The 21,300-nt window shown below is 38.7% G+C and overlaps 1 protein-coding gene across 4 annotated transcripts in view; it reads left to right on the top strand.

Annotated features, from left to right (window-relative positions):
• The first annotated feature begins 3,632 nt into the window (after nucleotides 1-3,632).
• The window catches only part of b3gat1a (beta-1,3-glucuronyltransferase 1 (glucuronosyltransferase P) a), an 84,490-nt gene continuing 66,822 nt past the window's right edge, over nucleotides 3,633-21,300 (top strand). The window contains exon 1 of one of the 4 annotated variants that reach the window (XM_044118977.1): nucleotides 3,633-4,223. The gene's annotated coding sequence lies outside the window, so the exon portion shown is untranslated. The remainder of the gene's footprint in view (nucleotides 4,224-21,300) is intronic. The other 3 variants (XM_044118974.1, XM_044118975.1, XM_044118976.1) reach the window with 3 other exon arrangements.

Below are 21,300 nucleotides of genomic sequence, written 5' to 3' on the forward strand. Positions count from 1 at the left end.
TTTCTGTTCACCCTTGTCCCTAATGGGGTCGGGAGGGTTGCTGGTGCCGATCTCCAGCTACGTTCTGGGCGAGAGGCAGGGTTCACCCTGGACAGGTCGCCAGTCTGTCACAGGGCAACACATAGACATACAGGACACACAACCATACACACACATACATACTCACACTTAGGGAGAATTTAGAGAGACCAATTAACCTGACAGTCATGTTTTTGGACTGTGGGAGGAACCCGGAGAGAACCCACGCATGCACAGGGAGAACATGCAAACTCCATGCAGAAAGACCCCGGGCCGGGAATCAAACCCAGGACCTTCTTGCTGCTGTGTGCGCTTGTATTTGTGTCTCTGTGAGAGTGTGGTTCAGAAAAAAATAAATGTTCTTATCATTTACTAAAAAAAAGCATTAGTGTAACAACTCCCACAGTAGTTGTATTTTGCCAGCAAAAGCTGGACTACATTGTCTGAATTCAAATTCTCTGCCCAGAGTCTGTTAGAACATCACATATCAATAGACATCCAATGAGGCCATTGGGCCTTGCCCACTAGGCCTGGCTCCAGCATTGGCACCATCACGGGGCCCTTTCCATCTGCTGTCCTTGTCCTGTGTGAGTGTGTGTTTGTTTGGCCTTGGCCTAGTCTTTGTCATCCGTTGAACTCCAGTGCATCTCAGTTTCATTCTTATTAGGCTTGAAATGACACAGCAGATGGCTTATGGGAGAAAAATCCTTCTCAAGAAAGCAACTATGAAAGATTGAAGAAATTCTTAATTATTGAGAAGGGTGTTTTGCCTCATACCTGAAAGGACTGAACTACAGGAGGCTGGTTGTGGGAACTATTAATCCCACAATGCACTGCAGTAACCTACTTTCAGTTCAACAGGAAGTGGAGGAGATTCGTTGCGTGATGTGATACCAGGCTAACAAAAGCAAGCTCTGGAGAAGACTTGTCCTCTTTTCTACACCCGTCATCCATTGGGATGGGATCAGGGAGACAAGCACGAAGCTCCCCTTTCTTCCTGCTGACAGAGGAAGGAGCTCCCTACCAAGGAGCTCAGGATTCAAAATTAATATACAGTTTTATGTTTTGTGTATCTGATAATTGTATGTCCTGCTGGATGAATAAGCTTCAAACCTGGCTTATTCATAATTTTGAAGAAAGAAGCTTTTAAATATGGTTTCCCCAATAGAGACAATGTTTCTGGCTCCCATTCCTCAGAGGAAAAAAACATGCAGTCAATGAGCAGCTCAGGTCCAGAGCTGAGAAAAGGAGCACAGCTTCACCAACCATGGCTGCCCATGCCAGCCAAATAAACAATGCTGCACTGCGGCCTGATGCCTGTTCCAGAGTAGAGCTGAGGAGATGCTCTACTTTTTTCATGCCAGTCCTCTGTAATGTGAAGAAATACAATTTTTATTATTTTTTTTTAAACATTGTTTTATTCATTTTAAGAGTATTATTACCTTATTAGCCAGCTTGTCTTTACCCGTAGTCCATGAAGAGACAAAAACAAAGTTTACCGGAATACAAAATTATATATAGAAAAGAAAATTCTAAGCTACGCTACTGACTCTCAAAACATAATGATGAGACTTGGCTTTGACCTCAGTGGGGCCGTTTCTCTTGGTTCTTGTTCTGTGCATCTCTTCCATGTCCATCACTGCATCATTATTAGCCACTGCACAGAGGTCGCAACGTGGGAAATTTAAAATAGTGTGTGATGTCTCGTTTCATCATCATTCTCCTATGTTTTTTTTTTTTTAAATGCTTTGACTTATGTTTCCAAGTAAGAGATAAATTCTTATTCCGAAACAAAGAGTAAGGAATTAAACAGGTTAGAGTCAGTTTTTTGACAAGAAATCATTTTAAGAGGAAATATGAAATGCATTCATAGTTGAGTCCACAAAGGAGCATTATTGCAGATCCTTTTCTGAACACACTCAATAAGCCTTTAATAGTTGAGATTTATTCATTCCTGTTTTTCCTTACTTCTTTTACACGGTCTACTTTTTATTGCTTTATCTGTACAGATAGCCTATCAATCCACATCTTGTATGATTTTTTTTTCTTCTGGAAATTAACCTTCTCAGCTGCACAGTACTTTTAATAACTGCACAATGATGTTTTTTAATGTTTAGGTTTTTCAATTTCTTCTTACTGTACCATCTATTATTTATTTTAAGAGCAGATCTATCTTTCTGTAATTTAAAAATTAGATGAATATGCAACCTTGGAGTCAACACATGCAAATAGTTTTGTACTAAATAATAACTGTCTCTCTCCTGTGTTTTACTAATATTCACAATTCCATCTTACTTCCACCACCAGCACTAACTCACAATATTCAAAAGGCTAGTTTTCAAAATTGATTTTTCTTCCCTGCACGTTTGAGGAACATTCTTATGTTATTTATATCTTGATACTAAAGTCGCTGGAGTTTGAGCCAACAAACAGTCCAGAGCTGAAAATACTGCATGACACTGTGTGGTGAAATGTAGTACACAGACGCTAGATCATCTGATGTTTTCTCCCCTTCTGTTCTCTTCAGGTTATCAAGCCTTCCAGATGCTCACACCATCACATCAGTGGCTCCGCTCATAACAGCAATTTAGTAATTTGAATTCCCTCTTGCCTGCCGCCTTTTTCATTACACCGTGGCAGCAAAATGCAAAGTGGCCTGTGTGTTTAATGAGATACGACACAAGGCATAATTAAAAACAAATGTGTATGAATGTCTTCTGTTTGAGTTTCTTTATTGGCATGCATGTGATAAGTTGGAGGAGAATTGTGACTTGTCTCATTTTTTTGGCATTATTATTCCTGTTGGTCATGTTTTTCCAGGAGTGACATCCAGTGCAGTGCTCCCATGGAGTTGTGACACCTCCTCTGGTTCCAACTCCTCGGAAAGCCAGCTATGCTCTCTGGGCTCAGAGGAGGTGGGATGGCTTTTCCTGAGGTTCACACCAGACGCTGTCTCACCTCGACAACAGACAGACTCTTTATTCAGTGACGCCTGAAATTAGACGGTGCGCTTCTTGAGAGGATGGAAATGTAGGGACAGAACTGGCATCAGGGGGGCGGCTGGCAATCACTCATGGCAGAAACAGCAACTGGAGATGCACGCAGCAGCTTCCTCTTCAGTTTTTAAACAACGTGATGGTTTTCTCTGCACCCAGAATTGAGTTAATTCAAGCCATTTTCCAGAAAATATTTCTGCATGTGACGCATTGTGCAGTCAGTCAGGCGTAAGTGAGTGTCTTATCTATCTGTGACACAGTTGTAGTTCTTCCAGAATTACGTCTCCTCTGCCAAAACCAGCATATGTTCTCATGTCTTAAACAGCGATTTTGCAATGGTCCAAGCTGTTAGAATGAAGTGTCATTTCCCCAGGTCATTTGCGCACCACTAAACTGAAAGACAGGAGAAAAACAGTAGGCTGTCCCCATAACCAAGTCTAAATATTAAACAGAAAATGAGAAAGCAGACTCCTTCACGTTTGTCTCTCAATCTTCGACTTGATATTATTCTGTTTTCCTCTCATTCTCTTTGAAGAACTTTCCCTTTTCATGCATTCTCGATCCCCCCCCCCTCCATTTGTGAGTGCTGCAGCCCACCCTGTCCGAGCTTCAGTGGTACATGCCGTTAGAAAGCCCATCTCTGGGAGGGGAGGAGGGAAGGGTGCTCTCAGTCTCAGCTAAGCGGCTGCTTTAGTCCCCCACCATAAGCAAATTCACAGATGTCTCTGCACGCGTCTCAGCCATCATGAGAAGGCAGCCTGCTCCTGTGTGAGCCCCGGACAGAGTGAAGCAGAAAGAGATTCAAAGAGAATCAGCAAGGAAAAGGGTGGGAGGGAGAGCAGGAGAAAGAAGAGGAGAAGGCGAAACACATGCATCGTTTCTGCTCATGAGCCCGATCTGGTGTGTTTAAGCTCAAGAAGAGAAGAGAAAAGAGGGAGGAAAATAAATCCGTGGACCTTGATATCTTTTTGTTTTAATTTTCTCTCTCTTTTTTTAAATTCATTCAATGAATGAAGGCGGCTCCTACTAACACGGCAGAGTAAAAGGAAGAGATGCTTTGAAAGCGGTCTCTCATTTGACAAGGGGCAAGAAAGAGAAACGGGGGGGGGAAGACGGCTTAAAGCAGGGACAAAAACTGGATGTCTAGGATGACTCGGAGTCGACTCGGAAGCTTGGAATACGAGCCACACGCTGAAGTCTCTGAATGAGGTAAAAATCACAATATCACAAAATCGTCTCTTGTTGTGCTCTGCCCCGGCTGCCACCGTCAGATAAAAATCTGTGAGGCACTTGAAAGCATGAACAAGGGCTTGACAAAAATGAACCAATTTTCATGCTCATCAGGTTTGGAGCAGCGTTCGGGAGATTGCCATCCTCCTCCCCGGGTTGTTCTCCGTCTTGCTCATTAGAAGTGAGGGAGAATCCACACAGGCTGCAGTGTTGCATGTTGCAGAGAGGCTCTGCGAGCTGAGTTGAGCACCAGACTGATGAATAAAGAATTGGTGATAATCCTTGTGATGAGAATCTAGGGGTGCTGAGATGGCAGAAGGGCGAGAAGAGAGAGATTTTCTGAAAACCAAGACCAGCAGAGCACTTAGTTCAGCTGGGTTCAACGGATAAATGCAACACAAATACTCTTTATTTCATAATGGATGAACTGAAAATCCCATGGTGTGTGTTCCAAAAAGGGAAGGAAGGTGTTATGAAATAAATAAATTATGAGGTATATAGTAAAGTGGGTTGCAGAGTTGATATTTTCAACATTCTGATAATATTGGAAACCCAGGCACTGGGGTCATGAAAGGGGAAGCTTTAGTTCAGCAGGTGAAAAGTAAAGACGAGATGAAAGACATAGTTGTTTCTTCATGGACAGAGGTGCACAAACATTTCTTTTCAACCTCCTGCGAACTTTTGGTAGATAATGAAAAACCTGCAGATTATCAGAGATGTATTCTAGTGAGGGAGTAAAAATGAAAGCGTTAGCACTGTTTAAATTTGGAGTTTGTGTACAATAATGTTATATATAGACATTATTTCAAGCTCAGAAATAATAAATATCTGGGCAAAATGATTTGGTCTTTTCCAGGCTATATTCTCAAGTCCTCATATGCTCAAAAACAAAAAACCACACAATGGAGTCTAAACTGTCATAAAAATGCTGAAGCGCTTGTATTTAAGAGTGAAATTTGCAGGTAGGTGTTTTTTTTTTTTTGTTTTTTTTTTTAATCAAATGCTCTTGATTGATTGATAATCAGCAAGTGAGACCAGCCTTATAAAAGCAGCTTTTGCAATTTGTTGATCGGGAGCAGACATGTACATGTAAGTACAATGCTGGGATGGAAAATCATCAGCAATGATCTTAACCCAGTTCATCTGGGAAGTATTGAAAGAACGGTTGAAAAATATTTAAAATTCATTAGTCCACAGTGAGGAACCTGTTTTGTACCAGTGGAAATAATTTAAAAACACTCAAGATTTCCCAGGAGTGAATGTTCCAGATAATTCATTTCTTATTTGAACTGTGAGTAGAGACCTAAGAGCTACTATTCAGTCACTACAGGTTTTATATTACAGCTAAAGTAGAAAGTGAACTAGTATGTCCTATTTTAAAGTACTTTGAAGGGAATATTTTTCTTTCTCTGTAGGGAGAATCCTTTTGAACAATGAAACCAGAGTTGATATGTTATGGTCGTTATGCTCAGCACCTTGTTTTACAGAAAGGAAACACAGGGATAGCTCAAAGAATCCTCATACCAACTGTCAAGTATGATATTTGGTAGATGGGCCATGAGTTGAGATTTGTCACCAAACATTCAGAGTAACCTGCAGTCATTAAGCCAGTTCAAAAATATGAGCTATTTTTGAATAATTCATAATTTAAAATCAGCTTTGTTTTCTAAATGATTAAAAGATATGTTATATCCTTCATGTTCAGCCAATGAAATTGAAGTAGAGATGAGTGTATATCTGTGATATAACATTGAGGAATGAATCAAATTTATTTCTGTTTGCTGCCGTGTCCCAATTAATCTACACTAAGAAACGCAGCGCAAGACGTAATGGTTTATATTCAGCCACAAACAACTGAGCTAACACAACAAAACAGCACCTGGCCTTAGCGTTTTTAGCCTATACAGCAAAGTGCAGCAACACTGCAACGCTGTTCATGTTCCCAGCTGTTTTTCTGGGATGGCTCTGCACTCTTTGACCCTGGGTTCATATTCCGTTTCTGCTTCGTCCAGCTATGTCAGCAAGGAGGATACAGATCTCATTTATAGAGATGGGCAGCTTGTCTTTTCACTCTCAGTTCAAGGTTGCACCCCTCATTCTGGCGGAGCTAGCCGAGTGCTGACAGGTCAGAATTACAAACTATACTCCTACATTTCATAGCTGCACATATACAAGTTTGTAATTATATTTGTTTAATGTAATAAAAATTAAGATAACTTTAGTTGTGGATTTACGTACTATTTGCAATAATGTATTAATTAATAATGTAGTTCAGATCTAGCCTGGTTTAAACCATCCCCTTGTACTACACTTTGCATCATAGAGAGAGTATGGGCTTAGCTATAGAGAAACGATAGCTCCCTGCAGGCATCGACTGTGTAGAAGTTTTAAATAATCACTGACATTTGGTCGTGATGTATGCAAAGCACCATTTTGACGCTAAGAAGCTTTCTGGAAATTGCCTGCATTGTAAACAACCATCCTCCACTGTTGGAAAGAAATACAGATGTGAATGCAACAGCTGGAAATGTTAATTCAATATTTGGAAGTGTGGCCAACAAGGACAGAATGGCTTTGTTCACTTCCTCCACTGCCATTGCTAAAACTGCAGGCGGATTACAATTGTAAAGCAGCGTACAAAATCAACGTCATCTTTCACAACTTCTCCTTCTGTTTGCCGATTGGCCCAGTCAAAAATGACTGGAGAGAATCCGAGACAAGGGGAGAAACAATTCAGTCATTTAGACTTTAAGATTTTTAATTACTTACAGTCCAATTTGATCACAACTATGATACAATGCAGAAATGAGCTAATTGGCAATTTCTGAGGATAAAGATATGACTTTACATAACAAAAGCTTTGAAGCTAATAGCAGGGGCAAAATACAGTGAGGCAATTTCACATTTACAACCTTTTTTAGATTAAATGGATTGAAACAGCATGATACAAAGACTTTAAAGCATACATATAACCCACACTATGCTGAGAACGAAATAGTAAGTGGATAATAGTAGCTGCCATTATTTCTTTGTATAGGTGAACCTGATTGTGAATGCAGGTGGAGGATTTTCCTTCAGCATGTTCCATGCAGTCATCATTTCACACATCATTTCTTGGTGTAATGATATGTATGAGATCTGACAGGACACAGGGGTGAGACTAAACAAATGTTTTGCTAGCTATCGGCAACAGTGCAGTTTCAGAAGCATGTGGGCGCAGGTGAACCATGTCTACCTTCACGGACAACTCACAGATGCAGGTTCTGAAAATACACTTCACCAGACTGAATTCATCTCCGTTTGAAGTCTGATAGTGTGTGGTGCAGGTTTCTCTTTGAAAGTATCTGAGCATCTCTGCAGATTCAGCTGTAGAGTCGTCCGTCCTCTGTACCAGCATGAGTACAGAGGATGGACGAGAAGAATAGGTGGGCTTTTATCGGCCACAGTAGACAGAAGGCATTATACGACTAGTGTTAGAGTGTTCAGTACAGTATTTAGTTAGGTGCGGCTTTTGTCCATTTAGTTAAAATATTTTCGTGTTTGAAACACGTCGCCTACTGAACGTCTGCATATAGAATTACCTGAAAAATTGTTTTCATTCAGGATGAAAACATAGGATGAATAAGTAGTTACAAAATACAATATTAAGGCATAGTAACCCCTGACAGGTGCAGTGACAACACTTAATGTGCTAACAACATAGCTCCTGTTAGTAGGTGAGATATACATATAAATATATATAAGGCAGGTGAATATTTTTTCATCAAAATTGATGTACGGAAAGTGGAGAAAACAGGGAAGCACAAAGAATTGACATTTTAATGTTAGCATCTAGTTCCATGCTGGCCGCCTATTTAAGCATAAATATCTATAAATATATAAAGTTTTTGTGATTTATGGAAGAGTTTTGAACTCCAGGAGTTTGTGCAATAAGCTGTGAGAAAATGAAGGGTTTTTACAATGCACCAAGATGTCAGTGAAGATGAATTCTTTATGCTATAAACGTATTAGCTCACTAGACTGAAAAAATACTTTTCACATTTCTGAATTGTAAGAATTGAGACTTATTTGATTGCTGTCGCCTGAAGCAAAAGTAAACACAAGAATCAGACAAATTCTAAATTATAGGTAAAGATGTTTGCTTTTCATTGGTGAATTTATTAAGTCCCTCTGGTTTATGGTAACATAAACCAGAGGGACCTAATATCCTTGTTAGGATGTGTTTAATTAATATCAGTTTAATGGGTTTGTTTGGGCATAATTTTGCCAGACGACTGCTATAAAACACACTGGGCACATGTTCTTTGAACTACCTGGCCTAAACAGAAGAGTAAAGCAAAATGTCTACTAAGAACAAATGTTTTCAACCTTGCAGCAGTGCAACAGTACCTCGCTGGATTACAAACCATCAGGCTCTTAAAAATCTGTCTGGCTGCCCATTAAAACAGCCACTACTGTGGCTCATTAATGTCCTGCAGAGGAATTAGAATAAACTGCGCTCCACACACTATGGCTGGCAGAGACTCTCAACCGTCTCTGCAGCCGTTTCCTTTCTCTCCAGGGACAACAGTTGTTTGCCTGAGGTACATCACAGCCGCTTGGAGTGACCAGCAGCACCAGATAATGAGATGCTCCACTCCCTACAAACTGCTGGATCTGTTGAATTCGCCTTGACTTGTTTTAGCAATTTCTGGAAGATTGTCAGATTTGATTGCTCTCCAGGCCACCGCTGTTCGTGTAAAAGGGAAATTGAGTTTGAAAGGTGAGGATTATAGTATGAGAAAGGTATGCTATCTAAGAGGGATAATAGCAGAAAGCATTAAAGTTGCACCAAGGATGTTCTTTAGCAAAGGCACTACTGTAACTTTTAGATATATACACTCGAAAGTCACTTTTTTTTTGTGGTGTTCTTCACAAAAAAGAACATCATTTAGAATTTGTAATTATGTTTGTTTATGTGCAGTGTTTAAATAAATAACAAAACAACAGCAATAACAACAACAATGGAGCCCATAAAGACCTGTGTATATTACCAGCACATTCAACTTTGCAGATCATATTGGAACATTAAATCTCCACTGTAAAAGCAACTGAAAAACACAATAGCAAAACGTGGTGAAAATACTAGTTTAATTTGCGTACAAGTATTAAATACTAGTTTTTAATTTCACTTGTTTATGGTGCAGAATATCATTAATGTTGTTTCTTTATATTATTCTACCTAGAGTAACACCGGAAGTGTAACATAGTGATATTACTAAGAAATAACTGGCCTATTTGTATGTTAGCTAGACTGCACTGTGTTGCTTCAACACACTGCTCACTCTGCAGCAGTGGCTCACGGGGTATAGCAGGTGATCACAGAGGTTCCTGGTTTGAATCCCAGTCCTACCCTGGGGATGATCAGGAGAGGTTGTATCAAGGAGGCCATCTGACAGAAAATATCTACTCAGTCTGTGAGCATGCAGTTGTGGACGTATTTGTCACTGTACATTGCAAATTTTATTTTCAAAAAGCGACTAGTGACAAATCTGGGAACTTTCTTCCATGTTATTGGAGATTTTGGCAACAAAAATAGCACAAATCGCCCTGTAGCAACAGTCCTGAGGAAGAAGCGAATGCTGCCACAAGTCCCTCCTGCTTCTTAAGCACTGTGGTCAGTTTCACAGTCATCCTGGATTACATCCCACTTACAGTCATAGCAGAGAAGAGACTCATTCCAGTCCATGTTCACATTGCAACTGAATCATAATTGTACAAACATGAAAAATGCTGTTGATCAACAGCCATAATTTCAACTTCTGACTTGCCATGTGTCTGAGTGAGACAGTTTTCTACTTGAAAGTGGGGCTGTGATGTAGACATCAACCAAGCTGTATTGTTCTCACCAACAGGAAAATTAAACTGCAGTAGCCACCATTCAACCCAAAGAGGGCAGTACTAATACAGTTTAAGCCATAATACTGCAGAATTAAACAACTTTACATAAAAATATTATAATTTGCATCAAAACCTAAAGAAAGCATCCAAATGTTGTTCTGGACGTTAGTTCTTTTAAAAATGCTTTTATGAGAAAATCGGTTCATGCCTTTGTGCCCACATGTGCATATGTGCAGGATGGAGCTCCATGTAGTGATCCTGTAGTGGCAGAGCTGATATAATTTCATAACAAGTATGCGTGTTTAGAAAAAAATCTATGAACTTCATTTTGCATGATCCATCCCTTAGCCAAACAGTAAGAACAATTAGACTGATGGAAAACAGCAGTCAGAGAACCATCAGTTTAGAACAAGCTTAAAATTAAAAATATAACAACTAACAGAAAAAAACAACAACAACACAATGCACAGTAATAAAACATTAGACATAAAACACAAAACTCAAAAGGGAAGTGACAAGAAAACCAAAGATTATGACAGAATCTGGATATGACCATGCAGACTCCCAGTCGAACTGTAAAGATGGCAGAGAATGGTGTCAAGCTGCTCCTAATGCTAAGAATGTAGACTCCTGGGTTTGATCGTTATCTTTATGGATGGTGACATCCTCCACAGCTATACGTAAGCTGAGTTAGTAGGTGTCCACCTCAATCATGTTTCATTACTGTCAAATAAAAGCCTATATTGTGTTCTAAGGAACTTAGAAGCTATTGTTACTGACAGAAGAGTCACATTAAAATGTTTAATTCTTTAGAATAAAATAGAACAGAAAACCTTATTCGTCTGACACAAACATTTTCTTCGACGGGGCTCTCTAAAAACGTGTAAAACATCCAACAGAGACAAATATATAACATAAAAATTATAAACGTGTAAATAAATGACTCTGCTATTGTTGGCTATAATTGTGGTTTGGATGAATGATTTTCTTTTTTGTATTTTGCTTCCCTGGCCAGTGGAAGCTTATATCTCCTGTCTGATGGGAGGAGTGAAGGATGAGACATGAAGGTTCCTCGATGATCAGAATGGCTTTCCTGATCACAGGATAGTAGAGAGAAGTTTGTGATGCGCTAATTATTTGGAATCTATGACTGAGTGGTAAATCATGATAAAAATCTTTTTTGCCAACGTCAAAATATTGAAGTTTCCTTAAATGTAGGAGTGCTGGAGGGTTTTATCATAAATCATATCAGAGTGTGTTTGGAAGGACAGACGGTTGTCCGTCAGTCTTCCTAGATACTGAAAGGACTCTACCTGGAAAACCTACCTTCCCTGAATAATCAGAGGCTTAAAAAGCACTGGTCTGTCTCCACCGACACAGCACAACTTATTTGTCTTTGTGCTGGACTTTAGTGACCAGGTCATGGACAGCCAGTTGATCCTGGGTGAGAGACCCCATGCTGTCCATGTGTCCATGTGTGCCGCCAAGGTACATCAGTATATTTAAGAAAGTCTCACTGTAATGCTGTATTCAAAGCCATTTTACTTGACTTACAGCCACAATATGTAACTATTACAAATATGTTTTTTCACGTTTATTCAAAAAGTCAACATGTTGTGACAGTAAGACAGATAAGACTAGTCTGAGCATTTGTGGCAGGTTATATTGTGGTGAAACAGCCGTAGCATAGCAGAGAGCCAGAGACAGTGTGCGAGCAGTACATCTGAAAAAACCGTTTGAAACCAGTACTTTAAAAAGTACGCGTTTATCGATAAGATCAAACTTCAGTGGATCTGTAGGCTCTGGAGGCAATGCAACAGAGTGCTAATGTTTACAGTATTAAAAGCAGAGGAGAAGTCCATAAATAAAATCTGGGTATTTGGTATTGCAGAGTCCATGTTTGTTATCACTATGTTTAAAATAGTTGAGCTTGCATCCTTCACGCCTCGTTTTGCCCCGAAGCCAAACTGGAGAGGGTTCAGTTTGCCTACGTAGTATTGGTGAAATGACTCATCCTGCTCATAACCTCCTAAACAGGTAGATGCATGAAACAATACAATATTTAGTTTTACATCTATAACACTAAGGCTCATGAGAAATATTCAGCTACTATTGCTGAGTGATTTATAATAGTTTCCCTTTCTCTTAATGAAATGTTTTTAGTATAAGCTCCCTATGTGTGTTTGAGGTTAACCGATGAGCCCTTGGGGTTGTGCTACTGTGTTGTAAAAGAGAAGCCTCTTACAGACAAGCTGGCAATGTGGAATCGCTTGTTTTGCTTGTATTTATCAGGCCTTGCTGAAGATTAGGAAAAAGCTTGAAGATGCTACTGGAGGCATTTGGTATGTGTAATCACATGTACATGACACAGATTCACGCGGTCTACAGGCACAAAAACAACAAATGTAAAACTCTTATCTAAACTCCCAAGCTTTAGCCTCCAAGACGGGCCTCAAACAGACAAAGTAAAGAATAGCAAACAGACCCCTCCTCTGATATCTGTCTGGACAATTTTCACATATTTTGTCATGTTACAATCATATAACATACAGAAGTAGAATGAAAGAGTTTGTGTCAGTCCTTCAAAGAAAAATTAATTTAAACTATAATCACGGTGACAGAACTGGCACAATTTGTGTCTTTGGCATTGTGTTAAACTCAGCAGGAGGAGGTGTTGCATTTATCTGACTGTGGGGCCATAGATTTAGTTTAATATATCCTGCCCAACAGAAGGTGTCAGAAGGAGAACATCATTTCACATGATGACAGAGGTATTCGCCTACTTACACCCTTAACCATGTGAAGATAATGTGACCCGACAGTGGTGGTGAACATCGCAGGCGTGTTAGTTTTGACTGCAGAATAGTAATTGACAAGACACTGGCTCCGCCCCTATGCGGAAGTAGAGCAAACCTCCAACAAACAGTGTTATAATAGTAGTGGTAGTGAAACTCAATGCGTTACCCGAGAAATTTTTTGAGTAATTTTTGCTGCATCAGCCAACACTGAGGCAGAGATGACAGGCAAGAAAAATAATCCAGTTAGAGTCAGAGTTTCAGAATGTCCCCTCACCTGTCAGTCAAATTGAATATATTCCAACTCAGGTGATTTCTTAGTGTAACTCTGGTTACAATAGGAGCCAAATATAAATGCCAGTGATAGTGAATCTTCCAAAGATTAAACACTTTTATAAGTTTGGCAAACATTCACCTGGAGCATCTGCAATTACATACAGATAAGGAAAAACTGTGATGATCAAGGAAAAAGAGTACGGGGTCTGAGGCACAAACAAGCTCCCTAAATTACTCTTTTGAGAAAATCCTTGAGGATTTTGTCCTAAATCCGGAGCTTTAATGAGAACAAGTGTTGGTGCACCTCTGCAGAGGAAAGAACTGCTCTATAAAGAGGCTGGGAGATTATTCCACTTGCCAGAGCAACATTAACTAGAGCTGTTCAATGAACAAATACCAAAATTTATGGGCCTCACCCAGTAATGGCAGAGGTTCTACCCGTTGTAACTATGTTGACAGATTGAGTTAAATTTGAAAAAAAAATTATAAGTAAGTCATATTTAGTCACCATTCATGTGAGTAAAATTCTAAGCACCATTTTCTGTTAAAATTTAAAACAAAATGGTGTTGCTTTAAAAAAAAAAAACATTACAGCTGCTAAAATAATGACATACTGATTATTACAGTTATGAAAATTCTATCAACACTATTTGAGATGGTGCAGCTATCTTGCCAGGTCCCTCTTGGCAAAGAGGGACCTGGCAACAAGGTTCTTATCTGGTTAAACAAAAAGGTTATTGTTTGTTTTATTTAAAATTTAATCACATACGCTTAAGACTGCCACTTTTTATTTATTTTTTGGTTGTATCAGAGTAAAAAAAAAAAATGTAAGGAGAAACCATCAATTTTGAGGAGCTGCGATCCAGGTTATGGTCCAGTGCGCTTTAGATTTCTTAGAGTGCTCAGAGCTCCAGTTAAATGGATCATATAGAGAATGTCTCACCTTACAATGAGGTGAAGATCGAAGTTTTTGAAAGCACAAACAACTACATGCACCTCTCCCTGAACTATATGGGTAAATTATCATTGTATGTGAAGTGTAGAACAAGAACAGGTCAGTTGTAGCCAGCTTAAAGGAAGTAAGTCTTTTACAGTAGAATTGATTTGACACACTAATAAGTTTTAATTGTAAAGTTGACTGAGCATTTATTTCAGTCATTCCTGCAAATTAAATGAGCCTCCACTGACCGATGCTGCGGAAAAGCAGTTTTTTTGTTATCGGGTTTTCAGCATTATCCCATTAATTCTGCATAATCTGACTGAATGCCATAAGTCTATTCCACAGAAGATATTTAAACATTGTAACACAACAAAAATTAGCAAACAAACAAGCAATCTTATGTAATCAAACTTTGGAAAACACTCTTTGCCCTCCCTGGGAAGAAACCCATTTCTGATTGCACAAATTACATTTATCAACTTGATATTTCACCAGTGTTGCCTCTGATCCTTTGCTTTTGTTTTCACGATGTATGGCACGAAGGCCGACATGCCGCGCTATTTCCTGCGAACAACTTGCTCATCATTAAGCAGAGCTTTGATGTATCTTGCGGATCCATTGTTAGTGCTAATGGTGCTGCCAGGCTTGTGAATTCATCAACAAAAGCAATCTCGTTTTCTGCTGATCTTAATCTCCAGAGTTAATAACAAACAGGATGTTTGTCCGACATGAATCATGTCTGAGATGAACTGGAAAACTCGCATGGCTTGTCATTTAAAGCTGAGATCATAGAATTGGGTGTATAACATACCTCTTGACTGAGCTGCTGTTTATTGCTACAAACCCTGTAAAATGTTAAAAGGCTGGCAGGAAATTTTTTTAAAAGCTGGGAAGTGTGGCTTGTGATTTCATTAAAATGGGTGTAAAGGCTGAGAAAGACTTCAGGCCAAACCACCTATAGGGATGACTGACTATGAGGCCATTCACTGTCCAACTGTTTTTACTTTAGTTCATGGTTTGAAGATCTAATAAACCAAGTGATTATTCACAGATATGAGCATTATTATATTATGCCTTTTGCATATCACACCAGCAGTAGTGCCTCAGTTCTTAACTTTTTCTCTAGATGAGATGGGGCTGATTCTCAAATCTATCAAATATGCATAGAAATAAAAGTATGCTTTTTTATATATATAATTAATTGATGTTTAATGCTTAAACATCCATTTACATAAAAAAAATAAAGATTTATTCACATATATAGCACTGGTGACTTTTAAGACTGAATGCGTGGAGTGCACATGTATTTGCATAATGAAAAACAAACAAAAAAACAGATTAAATATTGATGCATAGGATATTTATATATCCACACCAACAAAACCAGAACAGCAACATTCAAGTTAGTGCAAATAATGAAGGGAATGTGTCAAAGCAAAAGGGGGGAGGAGGACCTATTTGAATTGCATTACGCAGTTAAATTAGGTCATTGTGTGACGTCAAAATGATCCATCTCCTGTCAAACACTGAAATTAGAAAGAGAGGCTGCTCAGAAATGTAAACACACGCTGCTGTGTGCAGAGGAAGTTCCCATGCAAAGAGGTAAGCTCAGAGATGTCAAGTGGCGCTAGATCACAAACTTTGGAGTGAATAATGACAACCCTTTTACTGAAGCTCATTTTTGTTCTTCCTACTGGTGTTTCATTTAAAGAATGAGCCAATTGTGTCTCTCTCCCAGAGTTGCATGTCTGAGCCACAAAGAGTCCCATGAAAAACACAGAGAAACTTTACCAAGCTAAACGAGTATGGTAATTTTTGTCAAACTTTATTTATTACAAATTTTTCTTCAGATTGCTTTGCCACTCTCCAGATCTCTTTAATGATATTTGCTGTGCCTTTCTGTCAAACATCCAACTTGATTTTACGATTGGCTGAAAATCAAAACCTTTAAAGGACAAGGTGACCTGCTGGAGGAGCTAGCGCACTCATTTACCGCCTCTCTGCATTTGGACTTTAATTAATAGTTTAATAAGAGCAGTGAGCTGTGAGTCTGACCTGCTTTGCACCAGCATTAATTTGGTAAGCTTCTTGACTATACAGGAATTAATTACAGTGAACAAACTCTGAATTTGTAGATAGAAAATAAAGAGCTGAGACTGTTCATGTCCATAATGATTTCATGAGGGTTTCTTTACCAACTGAGTGTTCTGAATAAGCTAGAGTCAAAATAGGTCACATTGCCTTTATTGTCTTTTTTTTTTTTATTTTCCCACCCCATATTTAATTTTTCATTTTCATAAATTATGCAGTCTAAAAACGAGCAAAACAAAAGCAGCTCGTAATAGTGTTACAGTTTGAACCTTCTTCCATATTAATACACTCGTTCACAATTCTTCATGCCTTTGAGGAGCCAAAAGCTATTTATTCTATAATTTTACTAATTAAAGCAGGGTTGACTTTTAAACAGAAGAGATAAGATGGCAAGATATGCAACAACATTGCACAACATAAAAAGGATATACCCCAACTTACCTTTGGAGGACATAGCTCACAGTGAGATCTAACATGAAATGCCAGTTGTGAAAATATTATATCTTAATTTCAAATAAAGAGTAATGTTGGCACCAAGCATTCATTGAAACACATTTTCCTATTAAGTTGTCTTCTCGAGTTCACTGTTCAGTTACATTTTGCAAAATAAACATCAAAATCAGATCTAGTATTTTTTTTTTGTCACTCTGTAATTTTGAGTGTAACATTTGCTTTGAGATCAGTCAGGTTTGTGTTAATTGGCATATCTGTAGTCAGTTGTTTTGAAAGGTTGAGTTGTTGCAGCCTAAGGCGATTCTCCCAGCAACCTTTGGCACTCGTGTGCAAACTTAATAAAACTGTTAAGTAGCATTAAATATATGTAGAGGGAAGAGAGCAGGGGTTTTCCCAATGCTTCCCATGCATTTGATTAAGTGGCTCATTGTATAAGGAATTACCGGTTAGAAATCTTATATTTTGAGCATAAACTTGTAAATACAAAGTAGTGCACAACTAGAAAGAAAAGAGTCAATATTTTAAAATTTTGGGACCATGGCTGCACATTGCATCCCCTTCTTTGTGAGTAAGGCCACAAAGAGTCTAGAGAAAAGACTCCCATTTGTAGATAGAGCCCACCTGCTGTGTCTATAATCTGCTAGGTGAAGTATTTTGGAGCAATTATTGTAAAATGTTAAAAATTTCCAATTTAACTAAAAAATAAAAATATGTAGCAACACTGCTAACTTCCCAAGACATCGTTTTTCACCTACACTCAAAGGTTCAGTGATGATTTCTGATATGGGGACTTGGGCAACTGCCCAGGGTGGCATCATGGCTGACGGGTAAAACTCTATGGTAAAAAAACTAACACTGTGCATCACCCTGAAAACACCACATTACATTGACATGCTACTAGACGTGCTGTTTGAAAGTCTAGCAAAACTTATAAAACTAGTTTCATTCAACTTTGCAATCATCCTACAGATAATGATTTTTTGGGCATCACATTAAATTACAATAAAAACAGATAAAGAGCTATAATGTGACAAAATAGAAAAAGAGGTCAAAGGACATGGATAATTTTGCATGATACCGGAGTATAGTGATTTCCCTATAATACAAGTGATTTTAAATATCTTATCTAGCTTGCTCTTCTTTTAACATATAAATAAACTGGCCTTAAGGGACCTGCTGTACTTTATCCTCTTAAAAGAAAGTTTGAGAAGATTTCTATGAGACAGACACTGAAATAGTACTTTTGTCTTTTTTCCCTTAATATACTTGGGGGAGGGGTTTTCTTCTTTATGTCTGTCTCCATTTAGTAAAGCAGAGGAAATGGGGCAAATGCATTATTAGAATTGTTACAATTCATAAATGCATATTATGCTGAGTGGATATCCATAAAAAATTAAACAAAATGCCATGTCAGAATCTAAGATTGAATGTCTGTGCAACATGATGATGGGGTGGTTAACCACAAGTGGACTCTGGCCACGTGAAGCCGTGTCGTGAGATGCAGGCAGAACTCAGCGGTCCTGATTGAGTCTTTAGACAGCTGTTGTCCCTGATGTTTAAAAGTAATCTGCTTTGATCCTGAACCTCTTTTTACTTTACCGTAATTTTTTGATTTTTATTTTTGTGTTGGTTGCTTTTCTTAAATTTACAATGCTGTACCAAATCACACAATTTAACATCTCAATAAATTATCTTAGACTGTTTATGAGCTATTTTCAAATTATTTGTTGATGAGTTAATTCTTCGTCTCTATGAATATGTGCAGACCACAGAAGGGTGTCCTCTATCTCCACTCTCAGAGGACATTAAGTCAGAGGGTGAAGCAGCATCAGTGGGATGTATGCCAAGAGGCTGCGCTTAGTTACAATCAGCTCAGTGTTGCATCATCACTGAGCAAAACTGTAGACAGACTAATGTTCACATTGAGGGGAGGATTTGAGTCTTATTACACAGCAGGCTGCAGGCCTGAAACAAAATGTCATTGTGTGATTTATGACATGCTACAAGCTAATGAGATAAACAGAGCCTGAATCGATTCAGTCGGGCAGGAACCAAGCCACAGGGGCATATGCAGCTGTCTGCAGTGACTGTATTGACACGCTCATATTCATAGAGCCAGTGAAAGGGATCCGAAGGCTGCAGTTTTGGCAGGAAAAAAAAAAAAAAAACTGTGCCGTGTCCTTTCTCTTTGAATGGAGCCGCTTTGCCCAGCGCTGCAATCAGGGTCGATGCAGCTCAAATCAAACGCTTGTGATGGGATCTGACAAGCCGAGTACTTACTGCTGAACAATCACTGCTAAGAAAAGCTATTTTCTCGTCAAAGACAAACAAGATAAGGGTGGTGTGTAGCAGGCAACTGTGAACAAACAGATGGGCATGAAAGAGCATTTTGAACTGCAGTTGGTGATAAAGCATGTCACAGTTAGAATGTGGATGACCGTCAGCCTTGCTTGCAGACTTATATTGTGGAGCTGCTGCAGCCGTTTGGCTCACTTGGTAATGGCAGATAATGGCTGATATTCCAAAAAGGCTGTGGTTAACTAATTAAAACCTTTACGCCTCACGAGGATCACTGTAAGAGGATAAACAGGGCAGGGTGCCATGTGTAGTGCTGAGCTCGTCTGGGCTGCAGTGCAGGGTGACTGAAAAGCATCCAGTACAGGGCTTAAAGGAGGAAATGTTGTGTCCCAGACATTTTTAACATTGTTGTTTTATTGTACATCTCATTATTTTCTTCCCTTTAAATCAGCAACTTAGCCGTATGAGCAAAAACATAAACCTAATCCCTCGACTCCACCTCCCAAGAAAAACAAACAAACATTATTGTTATGGGAATTCTGCATTTGATTGATTGTTATTTGGATCCGACGGAACTCCATGTAACTTAATCTGGGTCCGACTGAATTGGAATAAGTTAGATTTGTTTTATTTCTAGAATGAATTTTTGAACCTATAAAGTCAACATCAGCATTGAGGCAAAGCCTTCCCAAAGCCCTGACCTAAACACTGCAGACAAATCCATTCTTCCAAGTGTTCCATGAAAACTAGTGAACTATCCAGCTGGAATAAATCCAGAGGCTTAAAGATTGGCGATTAAATATTCTTGTCTGCATATAAACTGCTAATGATTATTTAACAAAATTTTTGTTTGGCATGTATGCATATTTTTCTAGTTGCATAACTCTGTCTGAACAGACAAAATCAACAATACAATTAATCTAGTGCACCAAATTCTTGTTTAAGAACCTTTGTATTCGTACGCCTTATAACCAGTCCACAATGGAAAAAGAAATACATCTTAAGTAAGACTTTCTATATGGGAATCATGCCCATCATGCCAACATGTCTTAACTAAATTTACCTGCAAATAAACTGCAACAAAGTGCAATGACTTGAAAGTAGTCACAGCTTGATGAAAGCTGATAAAACCAGCTGAATTTTGAGTTTGCTGCTGTCTGATTATCAAACTCCCAGGGAGGTTTGATGAGAATAGGGGCTGGATTCTCAGAAGAAGTGCATTTAATTGACTGTGATCGACTGAAGTCTGGCCTGGACATTTGGGAGTGAGTCATCTGTGACAGACTGATCGGGAAGGAGAGCTACAGCTCTGGCATATCTGGCATTGCGGTGTCAGTTTTTTTTGTGTTTTTTTTGCAGACACAGCAGACAAAGAGAACAGAGATGTCTGTCTAAACCATGTGTTACAAAAGGTTTTGGGAGGGGAATACTTTAAACTGCATACAAAAATGTCATGTATTTTATTGTATGATAAGAGGGTTTTGAATAAAGCAAGAGTTACGCAACCAGGGTTTCTGTCCCCAAATGGATGGAGGTTTCCATCCCTCTGTTTTCCATGCACAACTATTCTACATGCTTTCTGTAAGGCTGACAATTCAATTAAATGCAAAAGGTGTGTGCGTGTGTATGAAAGACGGAGAGAAACATTAATCTTAATGTTTTCATATATGTTTTGGTTCATTTGTGAAACAAATTACAAACATTTTCACATTTCCCGTAAAACATTTAAACCTTACTACAAAGTTAAAGGCAAATTGTAAAAACTTTTAGGTATTAATTTATCACAGTTACTTATAACTTTTCTCAGCTTTATATTAGTAATAAAGGAGGACAGTCAGGAAAAGTTTTGTTATATTTGTTGTTATAAAACCTATTTGTAATAGTTCATGCACTGGTCTGAATATTAGTTCCAGTATAATAAATGTTTATGACTGAGTTTAGATAAAAACATGTCACCAATGTTAACTAAATTATCAAAATTATCAAGTTACTCAGTTCACTGAGTTTTTCGTACATGTTGTTGGTGTTTATCACCGTCTGACAGTCTGTCCAGATACGATCTCAATTATGATGAATTTAACCGCAGCAAAAGAGAAAACATGCTTTTACACCTTGTTTAAAGCTGAGAAATGGGAGGGAAATCAATACAGCCCTGGTGCAAATGAAAAGCATGCATGCAACGATAATGGATATGGATTTCTGGGTCCGAGGCTCATGTTTCATGCTCATGCAGCTCTCCAATCGCTGTGTCCACTGCAACACATGATGACTGATGAGGCCTCAAGGCGTGGAGGTTTATTTTTGTGTGCTAGGATGTATTTTA

This window comes from Gambusia affinis, linkage group LG06 (genome assembly GCF_019740435.1).
Source record: "Gambusia affinis linkage group LG06, SWU_Gaff_1.0, whole genome shotgun sequence".
Lineage (NCBI taxonomy): Eukaryota > Metazoa > Chordata > Actinopteri > Cyprinodontiformes > Poeciliidae > Gambusia > Gambusia affinis.